The sequence below is a fragment of the Pinus tabuliformis genome, chromosome 1_2 (assembly GCF_031772625.1).
Source record: "Pinus tabuliformis cultivar Carrire ecotype Pingquan chromosome 1_2, CPIR1, whole genome shotgun sequence".
Classification (NCBI taxonomy): Eukaryota; Viridiplantae; Streptophyta; class Pinopsida; order Pinales; family Pinaceae; genus Pinus; species Pinus tabuliformis.
The window spans coordinates 369,547,754-369,572,058 of record NC_142298.1 but is presented as its reverse complement, the minus strand read 5'-3'; the positions used below and the strand labels follow the sequence as shown (position 1 = coordinate 369,572,058).

General features: G+C 33.6%; 1 pseudogene; it reads left to right on the top strand.

Annotated features, from left to right (window-relative positions):
• The first annotated feature begins 21,746 nt into the window (after window positions 1–21,746).
• LOC149205909 (tobamovirus multiplication protein 1 pseudogene) overlaps window positions 21,747–24,305 on the top strand; it is a 57,923-nt pseudogene continuing 55,364 nt past the window's right edge.

The following is a 24,305-nucleotide window of genomic DNA, read 5'->3' as shown; positions in this document are numbered from 1 at the left end:
CCATATCTTGGGATTTAATGGCGTTTGCTCATTTTGAGGTGTTTGCCGAAATTTGCTCCTGCATTCATATTCTTCATGACCAAAGTTGTTACAGATTGAGCATTATATTTCATTTTCAAGAGGAGAAAAGTTATTATAGGAAATTCTCTTGATCTCTGTTAAATTCCTTTAATTTCATGCTTCTCTAATCATGATGGTTTTCTAAGCAACGCATTGAGCAGCTTTATGCCCAAAATTATGACATGAAAAACATTGCCCATTAAATAAGTTTCTGCGACTATCGAATCTATTTACTTGTTGATTGTAGCTTCTATTGATATTCACCTTTGGAGAAAATTGAGTATGATTTGCCCAAGGTTGGTTGTGGCTTCTATTGATATTCATCCTTGGAGCAAATTGAGTATGATTTACCTAGTGATCAAATTTATGCCTTTGCTGACGATTGTCATACTGTTCACTGGTCTTTGCTGCGTCAAGATAGCTTTTGGTGGAGATTGATGGCTTCTGTGATTGAGATGCTTGTTCAGTATATCCAAGACCTGTCTTTATCAGAGGAGAACGTTGAACTTTGATAATTTCTTTTAAAGTTTTTGATCCTTTAGTAAATCTAAGATTGAGAGATTTTGTTTTCTCAAGATCTTTTCTTAGACCCACAATTTCACATTCTAGTTTTTCATTGCGTTTTTCTTTTTCAGCAAGTTGGTATGTGAAGGTATCTATGATCATATTATTTTCTTCTAAACATATTTTGAGTTTAGAGATTTCTTCATGAAAGTTTTCCTCTTTTAAAGCATCCCAAAAATTATCATCGTCATAAGCCATGAGAAGTCTAGAATAATCACTATTAGATAAACCATCACTATCCTCTTCTAAACTATCCCGAAAATCATCACTATCATAAGCCATGAGAAGTCTGTAATCTTGTCCAGTTTCATCTTCATCATTATTAGATAAATCATCGCTATCTTCATGAGTATAGTAACTCCTTTTATTCACAACTTGTTTCCTATTCCCTTTTGCATATTCCTTTCCTTTTTCATATTTACCTTTATGAGGACATTTGATAGCATAATGACCAACTCTGCCACAAGCAAAGCATTTGAAAGGGAGCTTACCTCTAAACCTTCCAGAACCTCGTTGAAGCTTCTTGACAAATTAACCTCATCTTCTTCTTCTAAAATATGTCCTGATTCATTGTGTTCTTCCATTTATTTTCCTTTTGTTGAAGCTTTAAATGCGGCTTCTCTCATATCTGATGGACCTCCTTTTCTCATCTCAAAAGAAGTTAGAATTCCGTGAAGCCGTGTCATAGTGATATTCTGCAGATGCTGTTTTTCTTCTATGACAGACACTTTTGATTCAAATTTAGCAGACAAGGATCTCAAAATTTTCTCAACTAAGGTAACTTCCTTTATTTCTTCACCCAGATTCTTCATACAATTAACAACCTCATCTATACGTAAGAAGTAACTAGATATACTCTCATTACTATGCATCTTAAGAGTTTCATATTGAATTCTGAGAGTTTGAAGCTTAGCATGTTCTACCTGAGAGTCTCATTCATAGCTCTAAACAATTTTGTCCCATATCTCTTTGGCTGATTTGAGTTGCATGACTTTGACAAACTTTGATTGTGAGAAACTTCCCAATAAATTATTGACAACTTTGGCATTGGTTTCATATTTCTTTTTACCTGCCGTGTCTGTAGGAATTGCTATTGGAAATGTATATTCTCCTTCCACAATTTCCCAGACATCTATTCCAGGAGATTGTAGATAGGCTGTGGTCCTTATTTTCCAATAAACAAAGTTGCTCCCATCAAAGATTGGTGGTTTGGTGGATCCCATACTTTCGTGATTATTAATCTTGATGGAACTCCCTTCAAGCGATCAAGCTTCTTCTGAAGGACCTGCTCTGATACCAATTGTTGGAAATAATACTGAGAGGGATTATTTTCCAATAAACAAAGTTGCTCCCATCGAAAATTGGCGGTTTGATGGATCCCATGCTTTCGTGATTATTATTCTTGATGGATCTCCCTTCAAGCGATCAAGCTTCTTCTGAAGGACCTGCTCTGATACCAATTGTTGGAAATAATACTGAGAGGGGGGTGAATCAATATTATCAGATCAATAATTTTATTTCTCAAACAGATTTATATACGCTACTTTAGTGAAGTGAACTAGAGTGTACACGCAACTGTGATTAAAGAAACCAATGTATATCCAAAAAACTTATGATTTAGATAATTTATCATGTGTTGATCTTAAACCAGTACATCAGTAACTTATTAGACAGTGTAGTAAAAGCAGAATAAAACATCACACATGAACACCATGATTTAAGGTGGAAACCCAATGTGGGTGAAAACCACCTACTGCTGTCGTCTCTGTATTCTTTTAATAATAAGAAAATCTGTTTACAATCTTGTACTGGTGCAGACTCATACCAGTACGTAGGCACCCCCCTGCAGAAGTCTACAACCTTCTCTCGTTCTCCAGCTTCTTCTGGAAGGGAGCTACAACCCCCTAGCTCTTGTACTAGCTGATCCATTTACTAGTACGTAGGCACCAACCTACAGAAAGCTACGACCTTCTTTCTTCCTCCAGAGACCACGTTTCTTGAATTTTCAGATTGGATACTCCTGGATCACAACACCACAATCTGAAGGCCACGTTTCATCCAATTTTCATATTGGACCCATAAAAAACTTTTAAACTTAAACTGCATCAACCAACATTCAGTTAATCTGAACAATCAGATCACTGACACCAGAACACTGTGTTGAACCCAGAAACTTGCATCATCATTTAGAACCAGCTGTAACCTCAAAAACCATGCATCATAGTGTATACGCTACTTGGCTAAACCAAAACTGCGTGTATACGCTACTTTCGTTAATCAAACCTATGTATACCTTCAAAACTACTGCAAACATAAACTTTTGAATCAAGTCTGTACCAACCAACAATATACTGAATATCTACTGTCAACTTACAAAGCTTTACACAAGCAGCGATAAATATCACTTTTTCCCACTTATACAATCAATCAATCAAATACCAGCCTTCTTATGCATTTAGTTTTACATTCAGATCTAAGAAGACTTCATTGATAGACAGTAGTAAAACAACAATATTGATTTGATAGATCAGTCATCCTTGAACATCAAGATTTTATTTTGCATACGCTACTTGGAAGAGCCGAACCAGCGTGTATACACACCTTCATCAAAGCGAACCAGCATATAGATCTGCAAATACTCACTTCAAAACTTCGTTGCACCTCCAGACTTTAGACAAACCCATATCATGATATTTAAAGAATAAAACATGTGTACACAATCAGATCTAGCTCAATATCAGATCATTCAATAATAATAAGTCATTATGATCTTGATCCATCATTAGATCTCATCCATCATCAAATTCTCAGGTGCATATTTTGTCTAGATCAAGCAAAGCATCAGAAACCCATAACATGTATATTTACTTTTGATATGAAACTTCATAAGATATTCATTACTTGTATGCATAGCCCTTTGATATTCTCCTCCTTATATACTTACATCCTTTGTCAATACCTTGGATCAAAACCACTTAGGACCAATGCCTTGGACCAAATACTTAGGGTCAATAACTCAGACCAAATACCTTGGACCAAAATACCTCGGATCAAAACCTTGGTTTTCCAACATGTACGTGCTTTTCCTCCTGAGAAAGTGCGTGTATACGTATACGCTCTTTTTGTTCAGTGGACCAGTGTGTATATGCTGTTTTGACTAAGTGTACTTGCGTATTATTCTTTAACTGCTTCACATCAACCTTTTCCTTTACATTCTTTATTTTGATCAGTAGACCTAAGTTCCATATTCCTGTTCTTCTGTACCAATGTCCTGTTACTTTTGAATGGACCTGTTACACTGTAATTTTCCATATTACTTTTGAAATGATTCCTTTGAACTGCCATGCATTCTGTCATATTTGATATCTCTCCTAGTTACGTAGATTCATCTAGTTACCATATACAAGTGAGTTGTTCTGCTATAAATGGGTTTCCATCAAGTATAACACATGTATCATAATGCCAACAAAAGGTTTGTCTAGCATTTCAGAAAGAATGTTGTATGGAAATAGGTTATCAAATTGAGGAAAAAATCAATTCAAAATGCAACAAAGTAAATTTTGATATATTCAGAGTTATGGATAACATTTTCCAGTTGGCATTTAGGACTAGAGAGATATGGGATTTGATTAATGAGATTTTTAGCATGTGAGAGAACATTGACATTAAAAACGAGAAGGTAAAAAAGTTTAAACCATTGATATCTAGCTGCAATAAATCAGGTCTTGAAATGAAGCTCCTTCCAGAAGATATGACTATCACATCTTAGAGAGCATTGAAAGGAGTGAAGGATGAAAAACTTTTCAAAACAATATTATCTCGTGTGCATTCAGGGGAACTATCATTGGATGAAATGTGTGAGGAATTTCAAAAGTAAGTTTGTTGAATTATTTTTACTTATTTCTAGATTATAATTTTTTTTTAAATATAACATATTGTTGTTGGTAGTATTTGTTATACATATCATTATATTAACTTTTTTACTTTATCTATTCAGTCACAACGTTTACATGAGAATACAAGAACAAATGGTTAAATTGTTGAATGAAGATAGTTGGGATGATGTTGTACGCAACTACCAAGATTCAAGTTCTACATCAACACTAAAATATTTTTATCTTGCACTTAAAAAAGTATGTTGATTTATACATTCTTTTTTATTCATCTGTATACTATTTTTATTTTATAGTTTATACATATATTTGTTTATTTTATTAAAGATGAAAAAAGATGCAAATGGAGCACCACATAGTTTCAGAAGCTTTATTGAAAAAAATAAGATGGAAAGACTGAGAAAGAAACGTCTTAGTAATTTTGAACTTGATATTAGTCTTACTCATTTCATTTAGAATGGGATTTAGAATATCCAATATCAAATAATACAAGGTGATTGTGAAGACATTTCTAAACTCATACCTAAAAGGGATTATTCTCTATTTATTGCAGATATTCCTCATGGTTTTAATATCCCAAACATTGACTATGATAGTGACCCTTATACTTATCGATCTCTTAGTAAAGTGGTTGCGGGATTTGTAGAAGTCACAACATCACCATTATAGAGATTTGTGACATTTCAGTCAAACACACAATTTGCAATGTTATTGACAAGCTTCAAGGGAAAAGCAAACTCAAGGATGCAACTTACATGGTAAGACATTGAAATTGTATGTTTTTATTAATGTTAAAAAATCATTTATGTACAAGTTAATTGAAATTTTACTATTTCATGTTACAGACAAAAATCAAATCTTATTAACCGTGGAGATCAACAAATTATAAGTGATTGTGAGTTCATCCATGTTGAAAGTTGGACAAAATATGATAGCTATAAGCCTATGCTTCTTAATTGGGTAGATGGAAAGAGTTATAGCCATGTACTGGTTTATGATGTTGTTGTAAAAAAACTAACATATGAAGATAAAGAAGCAAAATGAGAGTTAGTTAACATTTATCAAAAACCACAGTCATTGATTAACTATCTTATAGACTTATGTTCAAATGAAAGAGATTGGGTTTTGGATTTATTCTCAGGCTCAAGTAAGTTTTATTATATAAAATTGAATTTCAATATCTTCTTTCTTAATTTATATGTGATTATACTAATTTACTTCATTATTTATTTTGTGCATGATAATTAGGTACAACACTAGCATGTTCCTTACAAAAAAGGAGAAATTGTATTGTCATTGAAAAAGACCCAGTATAATGCAAATTTATTCAACAAATAATTAATGCTCTTCAATTTCTTCTAGATGCAATGCAAGAAGTTGGCTTGAGGAAACAAGATTTTAATGAATCACATGTGGCAAAAAAGACAAAGGAAGCTCAACCACCATTAGATGGAATGATTGGAAATGCATACACTGGGAGATTCATAGACATCAAAGATCCATCAGAAGAGGAAAATGAGAAAACTAAAACATAAAATATTGTGGAAGAAATAATGATGAAACTCTAGAAAATGAAGAGTATGCTTGGAAATCAAGCTCATTTTTTGTAACTATTAATTAGTTATACTTGTAATGTTTTGACTTTGACATTTTATGAGAAGAATAAGTACTCAGTTAATGTTGTTATATGTTCAATATTTGTATTATGTGATTTTCGCTTTAATTTTTATGTGAATCATTATTTTTTTTGTTAAAATTTTCCTATAAAATTTGTGATTTTGACATATCATTTTTAACAAAAAAGTCTCAAAATGTGTAATTTTTTTGCTATATTTATGTTCAAAATGTGTATTGTGATGTCAACTGTTAAAAATTATTATTTTTTTATAGACAATTATTTGATGTGCATTGAAAAATTAATTAACGATATAAAAATATATAGAATATCGAAACTTTAAAATATCGACCTTTTTTTTAACTATGCAAAAAATAAAGATCTCACTACAAAAAAAAATAAAAATAAAAGAAAAAAAAAAGAAATATGAAGAAGAAGACTAAAAAAATTGTTAAATTTAGGAAATAATTATTCACATTTAACACATTAGAAATTTTAAAGTAAAAAAATAAGTCTTCTACAAAAAGGGTTTGCCGATGCATCAACACTTTTTAAAATCAACCTGAAAAATCACTAACCTTTTAAAAATAATGTACATAATATATATATATATATATATATATATATATTCTGAATCAACACTTTTCAATATCGGTTGATTTTTTTGCTACTTCAAAAAAATGGGTTATCGTATCAGTTCCTGTTTTAAAGTTTACATTGTTAAATAATTTGTCATTGCATATTGCATGTTTTCAATGGATGCAAGAACATTACTCTCTAGCTCCCTTCTTTTCCCATCAGGTCCTACAGTAAACTAGATTAACAACTAATATGTCAATTGAAAAAGGCACACATAGGTAACTTTGATAACTTGTCCTTCAAGGAAATAAAGTAAAATCAACCCTGCACAAACTTGCCTAGCTCCATCTATGGTGGAGGGGTTCACCTGAAGGTTTGGATTTGTGTAGTCTCTCCATTAAAATAAACAAAAAGAGAATTTCTTATAAATTCTAACTAAAAGTAGGATATAAAGTATATTTAACTATTTTAAACAATTCATATTACTTAGTCCAAAAAATAACTACTTAATACTTATAAAAGCCAACTACTAGAAAAACAATAACTAAATTAATAAATTTTTAAGGACAAGAAACTAAAATAGATATGTAAGAATGTTGCATTTAGAAATTTCTTGTTTAAGTAACCCAACCTAAAGTCCATTTCATCTTGGTAAATAAGACTACCATCTCCCCAAGAGTGTAAGAAAAATATAACCTTTACTAAGGATTGGTCCTTCACATGGACATCAAAACCAGGTCAAGAAATTGATACCAAGCTAAGCATCCAATGACCCACCAGAATAGGCTATCATTAGAAGGTAAATAGGAGCCTTATTATGGCACCCCAAAAGACTTTGTAGGTCATAACAATGGTCTTCAAAACTTTCACCTCCAAAATCATTCAACTGCAGGAGACTGCAAAATCTCTTTGAGGTCAAATAATAGAAAAATGGCATTCATGTTGTCATATAGGTTGTCCTCGTCCTTGCATTCCAATGCAACCTAGGGTTTGTTGAGGTAAAAGTACACAAAAATATTGAAGCAAATCCACACAATTTTCTAGTCAGACATTCAACGAGATACAATAAATCACCAATTAGAACTTGTAAGAATTTATTAATCATTCAAGGCAAAAGCTGAGTTTCACAATGATAGTTTTAGCTTTTATTGTAGGCTGGGATCCATTTAATTAGAATCTTTTATGAGCTTTGAATGCTCTATTCATCCCTATATCTTATACTAGATTCTATCATATCATTATAAATTCTCTCTCTTGGAGACCCATAAACCCCTTGTCCAAGTCCCACTCTTTTTTAATACATGGGAAAGCCTTTGTCCAAACTATAACTATCTCACTATATCGATCAACTTTGAGGTCAAATACCATGCCCAATCATTACCACCCTGAAAACCACACCATGCATCATATGATGATTTCTTACAAGATATTTAACCAGAATTCAGGCATTCAAACCACAAAATGCACAAGAGACTAACAAGTGGTTTAATTTAACAACATATAGGATATTAAGGAAGTTTATGAGGGTTTTCTCATTAACACGTATATTTTTTCTTGGAGTGGTCCCTTATTCCATTTTATTCATGGTCCACACCACTACAAAACCACCTCAAACATGAAACAAACCAAAATAAAGGAAACAAATTTGCAAATATGCAGGATAACTAAGTTGCCAGGATTATCCTACATCAAATTAGGTCACTCCAATTGCCAATGTAGAACCATAACAAAGTTTCATAAAATAAAGAGATGGAAGAAGTGTTGAAAACATAAATAGTTTCAGAAACAAGCCTCACCAAAATTTAGGAAATTGATAAGCAACATCAAGTAAACTCATACATACATCTCATGCATATATAATATATATATGTTGAATCATAATGCATTGTGTCATGTACTTCAAAAATAGATGGAGTGTCTCTGTAAAGTATTATTAAATGGTATACCAAGTGCATAGTACATAGAAAATGAATAAGAAACCCTAAATATCTGACTCCAAGACATAATTTAAAACCGAGGAACAAATTAAAACTCAAACCCTGGTATCGGGGACAAGCAAAGTAATAGAAAAAATTAAAATTGAAGCTTGATACATGGAAAAGAATGCTCTACATTCACGACGAGCTTTAATGTTGAGTCAATACACACCTTCTTCATCTAATAAACTTCATATCGAAAACCTAGAAGGAAATTTGGTCATAAACCCTTGATTTGAAATTTATGATAGAATACAAGTAGAGAAACCCTTGTATTACTTGAAACAAAATTCAGAGAGATGAATGATAAATTAGGACTCATGGGTTCGAACCTCTTGAAGGGAATACAATCCTTTTTACTTTAAACATCAAAGTACACCTAGCTATGAGATCCTCGACTCAAACCTCCCTCGAGATGGTTAGAGACACGATAGCCACCTTAACTTCCCACCCACGCCCCCCCCCCCCCCCCCCCCCCCCCCCCCCCCACAAACCGCCTCCCCCCCCCCAGGAATCCAATGACCCATCAGAATAGGCTATCATTAGAACGGAAATAGGAGCCTTATTATGGCACCCCAAAAGACTTTGTAGGTCATAACAATGGTCTTCAAAACTTTCACCTCCAAAATCATTCAACTGTAGGAGACTGCAAAATCTCTTTGAGGTCAAATAATAGAAAAATGGCATTCATGTTGTCATATAGGTTGTCCTCGTCCTTGCATTCCAATGCAACCTAGGGTTTGCAGAGGTAAAAGTACACAAAAATATTGAAGCAAATCCATACAATTTGCTAGTCAGACATTCAACGAGATACAATAAATCGCCAATTAGAACTTGTAAGAATTTATTAATCATTCGAGGCCAAAGTTGAGTTTCACAATGATAGTTTTAGCTTTTATTGTAGGCTGGGTTCCATTTAATTAGAATCTTTAATGAGATTTGAATGCTCTATTCATCCCTATATCTTATACTAGATTCTATCATATCATTATAAATTCTCTCTCTTGGAGGCCCATAAGCCCCTTGTCCAAGTCCCACTCTTTTTTAATACATGGGAAAGCCTTTGTCCAAACTGTAACTATCTCACTATATCGATCAACTTTGAGGTCAAATACCATGCCCAATCATTACCACCCTGAAAACCCCACCATGCATCATATGATGATTTATTACAAGATATTTAACTAGAATTCAGGCATTCAAACCACAAAATGCACAAGAGACTGACAAGTGGTTTAATTTAACAACATATAGGATATTAAGGAAGTTTATGAGGGTTTTCTCATTAACAGGTATATTTTTGCTTCGAGTGGTCACTTATTCCATTTTATTCATGGTCCACACCACTACAAAACCACCTCAAACATGAAACAAACCAAAATAAAGGAAACAAATTTGCAAATATGCAGGATAACTAAGTTGCCAGAATTATCCTACATCAAATTAGGTCACTCCAATTGCCAATGTAGAACCATAACAAAGTTTCATAAACTAAAGAGATGGAAGAAGTGTTGTAAACATAAATAGTTTCAGAAACAAGCCTCACCAAAATTTAGGAAATTGATAAGCAACATCAAGTAAACACATACATACATCTCATGCACATATAATATATATATGTTGAATCATAATGCATTGTGTCATGTACTTCAAAAATAGATGGAGTGGCTCTGTAAAATATTATTAAATGGTATACCAAGTGCATAGTACATAGAAAATTAATAATAAACCCTAAATATCTGACTCCAAGACATAATTTAAAACTGAGGAACAAATTAAAGCTCAAACCCTAGTATTGGGGACAAGCAAAGTAATAGAAAAAATTAAAATTGAAGCTTGATACATGGAAAAGAATGCTCTACATTCATGACGAGCTTTAATGTTGAGTCAATACACACCTTCTTCATCTGATAAATTTCATATCGAAAACCTGGAAGGAAATTTGGTCATAAACCCTTGATTTGAAAGTTATGATAAAATACAAGTAGAGAAACCCTTGTATTACTTGAAACAAAATTTAGAGAGATGAATGATAAATTAGGACTCGTGGGTTCGAACCTCTTGAAGGGAATGCAATCCTTTTTACTTTAAACATCAAAGTACACCTAGCTATGAGATCCTTGACTCAAACCTCCCTCGAGATGGTTAGAGACATGGTAGCCACCTTAACTTCCTACCCCCCCCCCCCCCCCCCCCCCCACACCCCTAGTCCAACTAGAACCATAACCCCTCAAATATCTCGCCCTTTATCACAACCAACCAAAGGGTCTCTTTCGAAGACACGCTAATCAAATGTAGCTATTTTCGGGTCACACAACCTCAACTAACTTGAGTTTGAATAGTGTACAAATATCTTGCCTCCTCTAATGTAGTGGAACATAGGCACCATTTTAAGGAGAATGGGCTTGTTTGCAAGTTCAATGACCTAACTAGAGGAGCAAGATTTAGGAAACAAATAATAACTTACGTAACCGATTTTCATTTTAAAATGATTAAAGTATGAAGATAATAATTTAATATTACGAAATAAATAGTTGAGACAAAATGATAGTTTCTTCTTAAATAAATGTCCTAAACACCCCTTTGGTGTAATAGTGAATGAAATTAAGAGTTTTAAAATAACTTTAGATGGCTACAAAATAAATAGGAATGATCTAGAAGCTTCTTTGCATAGAGTTGGTTAAGAAAAAGCCAAACTGGAGGAGGACCTTAGCTCACTAAAAGAAACAATGAGAAATTGAGATGCTTCCGTGGATAAATTGAACTTATCATCTCACTATGAGCAAATGAATGCAGTGATGGAGCTTTAGAGTTGACAAAATGAACTTGAGCAGAGGTTACTAGAAAAAGAATAAAACACACAAGATCTGGAATAATTGATAGTTTTGCAGAAAGATCTTCAACAAAAGGCAGAGGTAGAAACATCTCAGTTACATGATAAAAAGGACAATTCAGAACAACATTTATTAGGCTTACAAGAATTAATACAGAGTGCCAATGCAAATACTTCATTTATTAAAAGGAAATGTGAAGACAAGGTTCAAAAACTTATAACCCAATTGAATTTTTCAAACAAATGATAGAAGGCATTACTGTCAACATTACAAGTTGCAAGGGATGGTAATGAGAACCTGATGAATAATGACAAAAAATATATTCAAAGGAACCTAGAGTTGCTTAGTAAAATTTCAGAGTTGGGGATAGATATTCAAGCTGTCATGGTTGAAAATAACTACCTTGTTCAAAAGGTTGAAGAATCTAATTTCATAAAGTTTGAACTCAAGAGTTGTAAAATAAATTTAGATGGCTATGAAATAGATAGGACTAGTTTAGAGGATTCTTTACAAAGGGTTATTTAGGAAAAAGATAAACTGGAGGACAAGCCTAGCTCATTGAAAGAAACAATGAAAAATTCAGATACAAATGTGGATAGGTTGGAATGATGCTAGGATAAGTAGAGAAAATGGTTGCATCACTCCAGTTCACATTGGAGGAGAAAGTTTCTAAATTAACATCTCATTATAAGCGAAAGAATGAATAATGAAACTTTGAAGTTGTCATAGTGAACTTGAGTAGAGGTTGGTAGAACAAGAGTTGAAGACGAAAGGTATGAAGCGTTTGTTAGTTTTTCATAAAAAGATTCAAGAAAAGGTAGAGGAAGAATAATCTCAACTGCGTGATAAAAAAAATAATTTAGATGAATACTCATTAGGTTCATTAGAATCACTAAAGATGGCCAATGTAGATATTGCATTTGTTAAAAAAAAAAAAAAAAAAAAGTTTAAGAATTTATGACCCAATTTGATCAGTCAAACACATAACAAGAGGCATTATTGTCAAGGCTGCAAACTGCATGGAGTGATAATGAGAAATTGATGAATAATGAAACAAATTATATTCAAAGGAAGCAAGAGCTATGCAATAAAATTTTAAAATTGGAGACAACAATACACATTTTTCTGAAGGATAAGAATAGTCTTATTGAAAGGATTAAGGAATGTGATAGTATGAAGGTTGAATTTGAAAGATGTAAGATGGTTTTGGAGAGTTCTAAAGAGGAAAATGCACAATTAAATGTTTCCTTGCATAGATTTAATACAAAAATGTGCAAACTTGAGGATGAGCTTTGCTCATTAAAAGTTGTGCTGGAAAATTTAGATAGAGAATTGGGTGCCTTGAAATGTTCAAGGGATGAATTAGAGATAACAGTAACATTCCTCAAGTCCAAGTTGGATGATCAACATGCTCAAATATAATTTTGTAATGATCAAAGGGATGAATTAATTCAGCTTTGTAGGTAGCATAGTGAACTTAAGAATAAGTTTTTGGAAGAAGAGTTGAAAATAGAATATTTGAGTAAACATTTATTCCATTCAAAAGAGCTTCTGCAGAAGGAAGATGCTGAAGTGTCTGAGCTTCGTGCAATAAAGGATGAATTGGAAGCATGCTTATCAACCACATAAGAGTCACTACAAAGGGCTCATGTAGATATTGCATTCATGAGCGAGAAATTTGAATCCAAGGTGCAAGAATTAGCTCTATGAACAAAACAAAGGGAAGAGTTGTCAACAAGGTTAGAAAATGCATTGAGTGAGCTTGAGATTCAAAAAAAAGATGCAGCAAAGTACCTTCGATTAAATGAGGAGCTATCTGTTAAACTTTTAAAATTGGAAAGAGAGGTGGAAACTCTTTCCAATGTGGAGAATGGTATTCTTCATAAGGTTGAAGAATATGATGCTATAAAAGATGAAATTCATAATATTAAAAAACGTTTAGACATTTGTAAAGTAGAGAAGGCAGAGTTAGAAGTGTCTTTGGATGGAACTATTCGGGAAAAACAAAAAGTTGATGAGGATATTAACTCAATGAAAAAAATGTTGAGAAATTCAGATTCAAAATTGGAGGAGTTGGAACACAACAAGAATGAAATAGAAATAAGAGTTTTGTTTCTTTAGTCCAACATGGATGAGAAAAACAATGAATCTATTTAGCTTCTTAGTGAACATGATAAACTAAAGCATTGTTTGATAGAGCAAGAGGTGAAGACAAAAGAGTTGAAAATGAATTTTACATAGTTGAAGGATCTTCAAGAGAAGGCAAAAGCAGATGCATATCAATTTCTTGTGCAAAAGAAAGAATTGGAACACCAATTGACAAAGAAGTAAGAATCACTATGGATTGCATTAATCAAAGAGAAACATGAATCGAAGGAGCAAGATTTTGTAAAGAAATTGAATAGGGAAGAATTATCGCTAAAGCTAGAGGACACATTGTAGGAGCTTGAGATTGTTAATCTAGGTTGTCATTGATGTCAATATGGTGTTGTTGAAAATGGAAAATGTCCTGGTGATACATGCCCTAAAACTTGATGAAACCCTAACCCTATCATAGATTATTAAAACCCTAAATTTCTATCTAAACCCTAATGGCTAGTGAAAGCCCTAGAAGGCTGCAACCCTAAAAACCTAACCCTAGGTGCAAAGCCCTAAGATCTAAATCAACCCATAATTGAATCCATCCATAAAAACCCTAGCCAAACCCTCACTCTAAAAACCTATACTTTAAAGTTATTACATGAAATTCTAAATACATATCTTTTTTAATGGGACCCATTATCTCTTTCCACAAATTTCCTAATTCATCAATTTACTTAATAAAACCAAATCATGTGACGCTTTACCAATTTTAAAAAGAAGGGGAATTATATATATACATATATATATATATAAATAAAGGCCAAACGATTATATACATAAGCCTTTTATTTTGGGCGTAAATTTTTAATCCACATTGAACGACTGTAGACAACATTTACACGTCGGCATGACAGGTCGGCTCCATCTTCGGACGTAGACAACATTCTACGCATATATATTGGGACACAATTTCAGTTAAAAAGCATAGGAACATAACGAAGAATACAGACAACGAAAGACAAGGTTCACATCTTGTGAACATAAGCAAAAGACAATAAACCACATATCTCGGACAACGTGCTAACAAATGCGTACTTCTGGGCAAAATAGTTATTTCTGGATAAAATTCAGTGAACACATATTTCTGGTAACCGAGTTGCAGGAAGAGTGAACAATTCGGTGCGTGAACAATTCGGACAACCTGCGGTTGAAGGAACATTGAGCAATTTTTTTTTTGTGCATCATTACATAAATTCAGAACCAAGCAACGGACCTTAACACCTCTTCTATTTACGTGTCAACAACTGGTTGAGTAGTTTCATTACTTCAATTAGATTCAAACTGAGGAGCTGATACTTTGGTCATTACAGAAATCCTTATTTACAACTATTGACTGCTATTTTATAGCTCAGACTCTTGGTGCCTCGGACTGTGGTAACTCAGACATTGCAGAAGATCATGACTTACTGTTGACTATAATCTTATAAGCCTAGACAATGAAGAGTTATTTCTTGAACAACAGACAGTGAAGTAAATCAAGGACAAAACAAACCCAAAGTGTTTTTCATTGTTGTAGTAGTGAAAACATTGAAGAATATACAAAGAACATTGAAGTAAGTACCCTACACATTCTCTGTTTAACAACAAGATTGGTGTCTTTGGAGTCGGTGCTCCTAAACACAAGGTAGGTGCCTTGGATTAGATAGGGTCGAAGCCCTAGAGGTTGGAGCCTCATCAAAACCAAGTTGGTGCTTTGGAATAATTATCATATGTTGTATCTATTATTTTATACTCAATAAAATTATTCTTATAAGTTTCTCTGATTAAATTATGAAGAATCTAACTCGTAATAATAACAATTGAAAGAAAATACTGATTCCACCCCCCACCCAATGCTTCCAACAATTAGTGTGAGACAAAGCTTCTTCATAATCAACCTAATAGCTTAAAGAAGGATTCTTAGTCACAATGAAAAATCAAGAAGTGTCAGGAAGGATTCCTTTGTTCGATGGCACAAATTTTGGTTTTTGGGAAAAAAGAATGTCCTACTACTTAATGTCCCTTGGACCTGAAGTTTGGCATTTGGTTTTAAATGAGTACACAACTCCTTCCACTCTTCCAACTAATCAAGATGAAAGGAAAGCTTACATTGCAAATGAAAAAGCCTTAAATTCCTTTACTAGTGGAATCACTGACTCATAATTTACAAAAGTCATGAATTGTGACTCGGCCAAAGAAGTATGGGATAAACTGGTTAGCTTATACGACAGGGACTCCAAAGTTTAGAAGGCAAAGCTTCAAATTCATAAAAAGCAATTCGAAAGTTTGAAAATGGATGATGAAGAAGACATTGCATCATACTTTCTCTGAGTAGTTGAAGTGGTCAACTCTCTTAAAGGATTGGGAGAACAGATTGAAGAAAGCACTGTTGTTCAAAAAGTCTTAAGATCTCTCCCTGATAGATTTGACTCTAAAGTAAGTGCTGTAGAAGAAATGAAAGACCTAGATACTCTAGATATGGATGAACTTCATGGAATCCTCATTCCCTATGAGATGAGAAAAGGAATCCCAAGTTCCAAAGATGCAACATTTAAGGCCTCAAAATCAAAAAAAGGGAAAGGATGGAATACCAGCAGTGATGACTCCGATGTTGAATCTGAATTGGCACAATTTGTTCGAAGACAAAAGAAAGGATACAAGCTAAAAGGTAAGTACCCTCTTATTTGTTTCAAATGTGGAAGAATAGGTCATTCTGCTGCCAAATGTCCTCTTAAGCATGATAATGATGATGAGGATTCTAAAAGGATGGTATACAAAAAGAAAGGGTTCAATAAGAAGAATTTCTTCTCCAAGCAAGAAGAGTCTAATGAAGATGAATTTGTAGTCATCAAAATAAAATTAACTAATCATTTCCCTCATCGAAAAGTATCAGATGATATGCTGGAAGCCAAGAAGTATTATTCATGGCATTCATAAATGATGATGATTCAATACTAGAAGGAGATGTAGATGAATTGTTAATGAGTGTCATTGAAGAAAATGATAAATTACGTAATAAAATCATTCATCTCAAGGTAGAAATTGAGGAAGCAAAAAAAAGGGAAGACTTCTTGAAAAATAAGCTAAAAGAAAAGGAAGAAATATGTGAAAATCATGAAGCTGAAATAGTATCTATGAGGAAGGAATTGGAGCAAGTAAAAAAGAAGTGGGAAAGCTCTCAAACACTTGAAATTATCCTAAATGGTCAAAAACCTCAATATGACAAATTTGGGATAGGATTTAAAGGAGAATCATCAAGTACTAAGGATAATGCAAAAAGCTATGCCGACATACTTTCTAGCAACCCAAAAGAATAAAAATCATTTCATCAAAGGCCCATCTCAAATCCAAAGAATGAAGAGAGAGTAACTCCAAGGAAGAATGCTCATTCAAATCATGACTATTACAACAGGTACAAAACTATCTTTTTTGGGCATTGTTATTATTGTAAAGATTTTGGTCATCAAGCTAAACATCACATGGCTCATAAGAATGAAACACCAAAATTGAAGACTCAATAAGACAAACCATATGGTCTCAAAGGACAAGGATAAATCAAGACCTACAACTCTTTTGATCTCTTGGCCAAATTTGATCCAATTTGCTCATTATGTAATGATAATAGACATAATGAACAAAATTGCCCCCTCAAAAGAAGAGAAGCAAAAAATGAGAATCCCTATACGGATAAATGTGGCCTAGCTCTCTGTGCTCACAGTGATGAAAATCATTGGTTTGTGGATAGTGGGTGCTCTAGACATATGACAGGTGACAAAAGGAAGTTTGTCTCATTGAACAAAAAAGAAGGAAATGTATCCTTTGGAAGTGGATCTGCCAAAATTGCTAGAAAAGGAACTATTACCCTTATTAATGGAAAAGGGAAGGCTCAAAATGCTTTGCTGGTAGACGGGCTCAAACACAATCTCTTAAGTGTTAGCCAAATCTGTGATCAAGGACATAAATTTGTCTTTAGCACTAAAGATTGTGAAATAAGGAACTCATCCTCATGAGCACTGGTGGCAAAAGGAGTTAGAACATCATATAACATCTACATTTTGAACAAAATTCAAGAAGATAAATGTTACCTAAGTCAAACAGATGAAATTTGGCTGTGGCACAAGCGATTGGGACATACAAGTTTCGATAACTTGATCAATATTAGCAAGATCAATGCAAAACGAGACATCCCAAAGTTATTCAAGCCAAATCAAGGTGTATGTGGTCCATGTCAACATGGAAAGCAAACTAGAACCAAACACAAGACTAAGGAGTTTTCTACATCAAAACCTTTGGAGATCATTCATGCTGATTTATGTGGACCAACTAGAACTTCGGCACTCCAAGGAGAAAGGTAATTTTCTTTATTTGTTGATGATTATACTAGAATGATGTGGGTATATTTCATAAAATATAAATCTGAAGCATTTGAATGTTTTAAGAATCTTAAAGCTCTTGTAGAAACTGAAAAAGATTCTAAGATTAAATGCCTTAGAACAGAGAGAGGGGGAGAATTCACATCAAAAGAATTTGATGAATTCTGTAAAGTACATGGAATCGAAAGAGAACTTTCTGCTACTAGAACACCCAAGAAAAATGGGGTAGTTGAAAGAAGAAACCGAACTGTCCAAGAAATGTCAAGAACAATGTTAATAATAGTTGACTTGCAAACAAAATTTTGGAGAGAAGCAGTCGGAACAACAATTTATACCTTGAATTGAACTCAACTAAGGCCAAATAATGAGAAGACTCCTTATGAATTATGGAAAGGAAGACCTACTTCAGTAAAATACTTCAAGATTTTTGGAAGCAAATGCTTCATAAAAATCAATGATGACTCACCAGGAAAATTTGATTCTCGGGTTGACAAAGGGATATTCCTCAGATATTTTACTAGGAGCAAAGCCTACAAGTGCTACAATAATCAACTACGGAAAATAGTGGAAAGCATTGATGTGAAGATTGATGAAAATCTTCCAGAAAAGGAAATTGAAGATCATGAAGTTGACCCTCTCATTGAAGAAAACAAAGAAGAACTTGAAAAAGAGGAAAAAGATCAAGAAAAACAAAAGGAAAAAGAACCATCTCAAACCCCTTCAAAGATAAAATTCCTCCAAAAACATCACCCTAAAGAACAGGTTATTGGCAATGTAGACGAGGGGATACAAACCCGATGAAGGATGACATGTACACCAAGAAAAAATGATGTTGCTCTCCTATCTATGATAGAACCAGAAAATTTTACTCAAGCAAGTAAGGACCCTCATTAGGTAAAAGCCATGGAAGAAGAAATGTCTCAAATCAAGAAAAATGAGACATGGGAGCTGGTACCTCAACCAAATTATACAAATATAATTGGAACCAAGTGGGTGTTCAAAAACAAAATGAATGAAGATGGACAAATCATCAAAAATAAGGCAAGGCTTGTCTGTAAAGGTTATTCACAAATTAAAGAAATCGACTTTGAAGAAACCTTTGCACCAGTAGCTCGTATGGAATCTATAAGGATGTTCTTGGCGTTTTATTGCTCTAAAGGATTCAAAATATATCAAATGAATGTAAAATCAACATTTCTGAATGGGTAACTCAAGGAAGAAGTTTACATGGAGCGACTAGAAGGGTTTAATCTAGTAGAAGGAAAAGACTTTGTTTGTAAGTTGAAAAAGAAACTATATGGGTTGAAACAAGCTCCTAGAGCTTGGTACGCAAGATTGGATCACTGTCTTCAACAACAAGGCTTCAAGAAGGGGGTGGCAGGAAGTAATCTGTACATGAAGATGGATGAGGATAAGTTACTAGTGACTCTTGTCTATGTTGATGATCTAATCTTTGCTAGCAATAATGATGAAATGAGCCATAAGTTTTCTCAAAATATGTCAAAAGAGTTTGAAATGTCGATGATAGGAGAATTATATTACTTCCTTGGAATACAAGTATCTCAAAACACAGTAGGGATGTTCATATCTCAAGCAAAATATCTTAAAGAAATCCTTAAAAGATATGGAATGGAAGATTGTGCACCCATAAGCACACCTATGACCACAGATTGCAAATTAAGAAAAGACGATGACTCTCCTCTAGTAGATGCAACTCATTTCAAGTCAATAATTGGAGCTCTCCTATACTTAACTGCTACAAGATCTGACATTATGCATGCAGTAGGAATGGTGGGAAGGTTTCAATCAGCTCCTAAACAATCCCATTTGTTAGTTGTAAAAATAATTCTCAGATACTTGAAAGGAACACCTGATTTTGGACTTTGGTACCCTAAGAGCTCAACTCTTACTGTGACTGCATACACCGATGCTGATTGGGCCGGAAGTGTCGATGATAGAAAAAGTACTAGTGGAAATGCATTCTTCCTGGGAAATTGTCTAGTATCTTGGCTCAACAAAAAACAAACATCCATATCACTATCCATAGCTGAGGCCAAGTATATAGTTGCTGCAGATTTCTGTACTCAAATATTATGGATGAAGGAAGCTCTAAAAGATGTTAACATAGATACCAACCAACCAATCACCATCTATTGTGATAACACAAGTGCTATCAGTCTCAGCAGAAATCCCACGATGCACTCAAAGATCAAACATATACCAATCAAGTATCTTTTTCTTCGTGAACAAGTAGCTGAACAAAACATAAAGTTGGAATATATCAATACCAAGGACCAGATCGCTGACATCTTTACAAAACCTCTTCCTTGAGAAGCATTTGAACATCTTCACCAAAATATGGGGGTTATTTCTTTTGCATCACATTAAATAATCATCTTCACAAAACTAGGACACCATGACAGGGGTAGTAACATACCTATGAAGAACTATTATTAATAAGAAGCAGTGTAATAGGGGGAGTACTTGGCACCCCGTTTGCCATTGATTTCAAAGGGGGAGAGAATGTTGAAAGGGCAAGAATATTGCATACTTATGGGAAAAACATTTATTTTTGGATAAAATACAGTGAACACATATTTCTAGGTAAACTGAGTTGCAGGAAGCGTGAACAATTCAGACAACTTGCAGATGAAGGAACATCAGATAGTTCTTTTTTTTTGTGCATCATTACATAAATTCAGAACCACGCAATGGTCCTTGACACCTCTTCTATTTACACGTCAAAAACTGGTTGATTAGTTTCATTACCTTAGTTAGATCCAGACTGAGAAGCTGATACTTTGGTCATTACAGAAATCCTTATTTACAAATAGTGACTACTATTTTATAGCTCAGACTATTGGTGTCTTGGACTGTGGTAACTCAGACATTGAAGAAGATCATGACTTACTGTTGACTATAATATTATAAGCCTGGACAACGAAGAGTTCTTTCTTGAACAATAGACAGTGAAGTAAATCAAGGACAAAGCAGACCCAAAGTGTTTTTTATTGTTGTAGTAGTGAAAACATTGAATAATATACCAAGAACATTGAAGTAAGTACTCTACACATTCTCCATTTAACAATAGGATTGGTGTCCTTGGATTTGGTGCTCCTAAACACAAGGTAGGTGCCTTGGATTAGATAGGGTCAAAGCCCTAGAGGTCGGAGTCTCATCAAAACCAAGTTGGTGCTTGGGAATAATTATCATAAGTTGTATATATTGTTTTATACTTAATAAAATCATTCTTATAAATTTCTCTGATTAAATTGTGAAGAATCTAACTGGTAATAGTAACAATTGAAAGAAAATATTGATTCACCCCCGTCTCAGTATTTCCAACAGATGAGAACAAAAAGTGAAACAAACTACATGAAAAAAAACTGAAATTTTTTCAGCTAAAAAATTGTTGTTAGAAATAGAGGTGCAATCATTATTGGATGAAAATAATGGTCTTGTTCAAAGGTTAAGGAGTACGAGTTAGTGAAGACCAAACTTGAAAAACATAAAACAAGTCTAGAGTGTTGGAAAGTAGAGAAAGAAGAATTAGAATATCTTTTGAGGAGAGCTAATGTGAAAAAGGGCAGGTTGATAATGGGATTTACTCATTGAAAAAAACACTTAAGTATTTAGATGTGGAGTTGGTCGAGCTGAAATGTTGCAAGGATGAGCTAGAAATTATAGTTGCTTCACTCCAGTCTAAGTTGAATGGCCAAACTGTTGAGCTAATGAAGCTTCAAGAGAAACACTTTGAACTCAAGAAGCGATTATTGGAGCAAGAATGGAAGATAGAAAATTTGATGAATGTTAAAGCTGATTTAGAGAAACAGCTTCAAGAAATGACAGATGTGGATTCATTTGTGGAAGTTGAGATAAAGTTGAAGGGCCAAGATGAGAACTCACAATTTTCATCTGGTGGTAGTCATCATAGTAAAGCATGCCATTTTATCGACATTTCATCTCATAATGAAAAGGAACTTGCCGATCTAAAGGAAAAAGTGAAGCTGTTAGAGGTAAACCAATTAGTTGCCTATAGAACCTGTTTGTGATCATATAGAACATTTTTGTGATTTTTTGCATGCTTTTTTATAATTTTCCAGTTGTCAATCTTTACTATAGACCATTGTTTATCTGCACTATAAAACTTCATGATAAACAATCTATTTTGTTCTTGCATTAAGCAAATAGGGATACAATTTTCACATTCCCAGGATTTTGAAGTTTTGGTAACTAGTCAATAGGGCGAGCTTAAATCCAAGACTATTACACTTGAAGCTTCCCAAAAGGAATTTGTTGGAAATGAAAAGAAATCATTTAATTATATGGAAAATGTTGAGATTATTGATGAATATCTTAAGAAAGAGAGCTTGAATTCTACAAGGGATCAACTTCACAAAGGGGTAATAATGAGTGATAGCTTTCTGCCATACATTTTAATTTGTATTTTATTATCACTATGTTATTGTATTTTTTAATAGCTTAACTATCAAACTTGCTGATCAAGGAATACATTATAAAAATGTTGTGCTCAACTATGAGATTTAAACACATAACCATAGGAGTGTAAAAATCATTAGACTTAATACACTAGCTACTGATCTCAAACTTGAAAAAATTACCTAGTTTTCCTAATTTCTTGTGTATTTTATTTTCAAATCTCCAACAACAAACTTCAAGTGTTTTTTTATTCATTTTAAAGCAAAATGTTTCCATGGTCATTTTATATTTCATATAAAATACCAAAGTTATAAGGTGGAAATCTTTACCTCATCTAATGGCATTGGGAACCATAGAAATGAAAAGGGAATTATAAGACAACTTCAAGGATGACTTATCCATATTTCTTTGAATCTTCTTGATTTATATCCTCTATAGTGTTTCTAGACGTGACCATTCTATCAAGTTTTTACTTGTATTCAATACTTTTTTTCTATGATATCATTTTTCATTTATTTTTGGCTTATTGATACTTACCATGGCTTGCCAAATAATTGTGCCTAATTATTTTTTATTATTTCAATTTCTAATCCATACATAGTTCAATTGTATTGTTCCTGTACCTAAATTGGAATTTGGAACAACTATTTTAACAAAGAAGTGACTGAAACAAAAAACTAAGAATAAAATAAATAAGAGCCAAGGTAGAGAAAATAGTGGGGACACTTGTGCATCTAAGTATGGATTGAACTTGAAAATTTGAGTAATGGAATAAAATTTTCCAAAAAGAAAATGTTGATTGTATTGACAAAATAAAATGTTCAGTGTTACAAATGAGAGGAGAAAACCCCTATGTTCTTTTTCCATGGAAAACTTTGTGGGGAAACTCTTTGTAACTTCTTGAATTCATGGATAGTATCTAGTGAAAGCATGTTAGTATTAATAATAATGGATCTAGACTTAGCAAGGGTATTGATGTAAATTTTTCTAATCCTAGGTGACTATTTTCCTAATGTTCTCTCATCAAATAGCCGAAAACAAAATTTATTTAAAATTTCAATCGCAGGAAACTAACTCAACCACAACCCACAATTGTTTTCCTCAATAGCTTAAGTAAAACAATTGAAACAAAAGAAAATATGGATATATCTACACCCCTCTATCCCTACCACACTAAATAAATTCCTGCAATCAAATATACCAACCTCCGGATGTTCATAAAACCATAATTCTGGGACTTCGCTTAACAAGACGACAAAGATGCAAAATAGGTTCAAATATCCAACCCCATAGGTGCTCCCATGAATATGTGCTCCCAAGGATTTTGAATAGCCTCTCGGAGGAATTGATCGACCTGGTTTATGTGTTCCACTAGAAGGTCTTCATTCTCAGGGAAGAAGAAGCAACTATAGTCAGCTGTATGAACGTCTTAGAGCAGACAACACACTAGTTCTTTGAAGCCTAGTAGGATACCATCAATATCCTCATGATATCATCTAAATACTCTAGCTCCCATGAACCTGGAGCTTCTCAATCTTCATTCGAGGACCCCTGCTTGCAACCAATCTATCTCTCCCTTTTCTTCCGAATCTGCAAATCCCTTTGCAGTTTCCATGAACTTTTGTATTTAATGACTCCTGGGTCATGAAAATGGCATTAGGATTATTATTTATGCTGCCATACAAACCCTCGATTGATTTAACAAATGAAAAGATGAATCCCCTCCCCCTTACAAGGCTATGATTGAGGGAAATTGTGAACATAAAGACATCTTTACTGCCTCACAACTTTGGATGAAATATAAACCCCGTAAGTGATGACCTTTGAATCAATTATATCTGGAACATTAA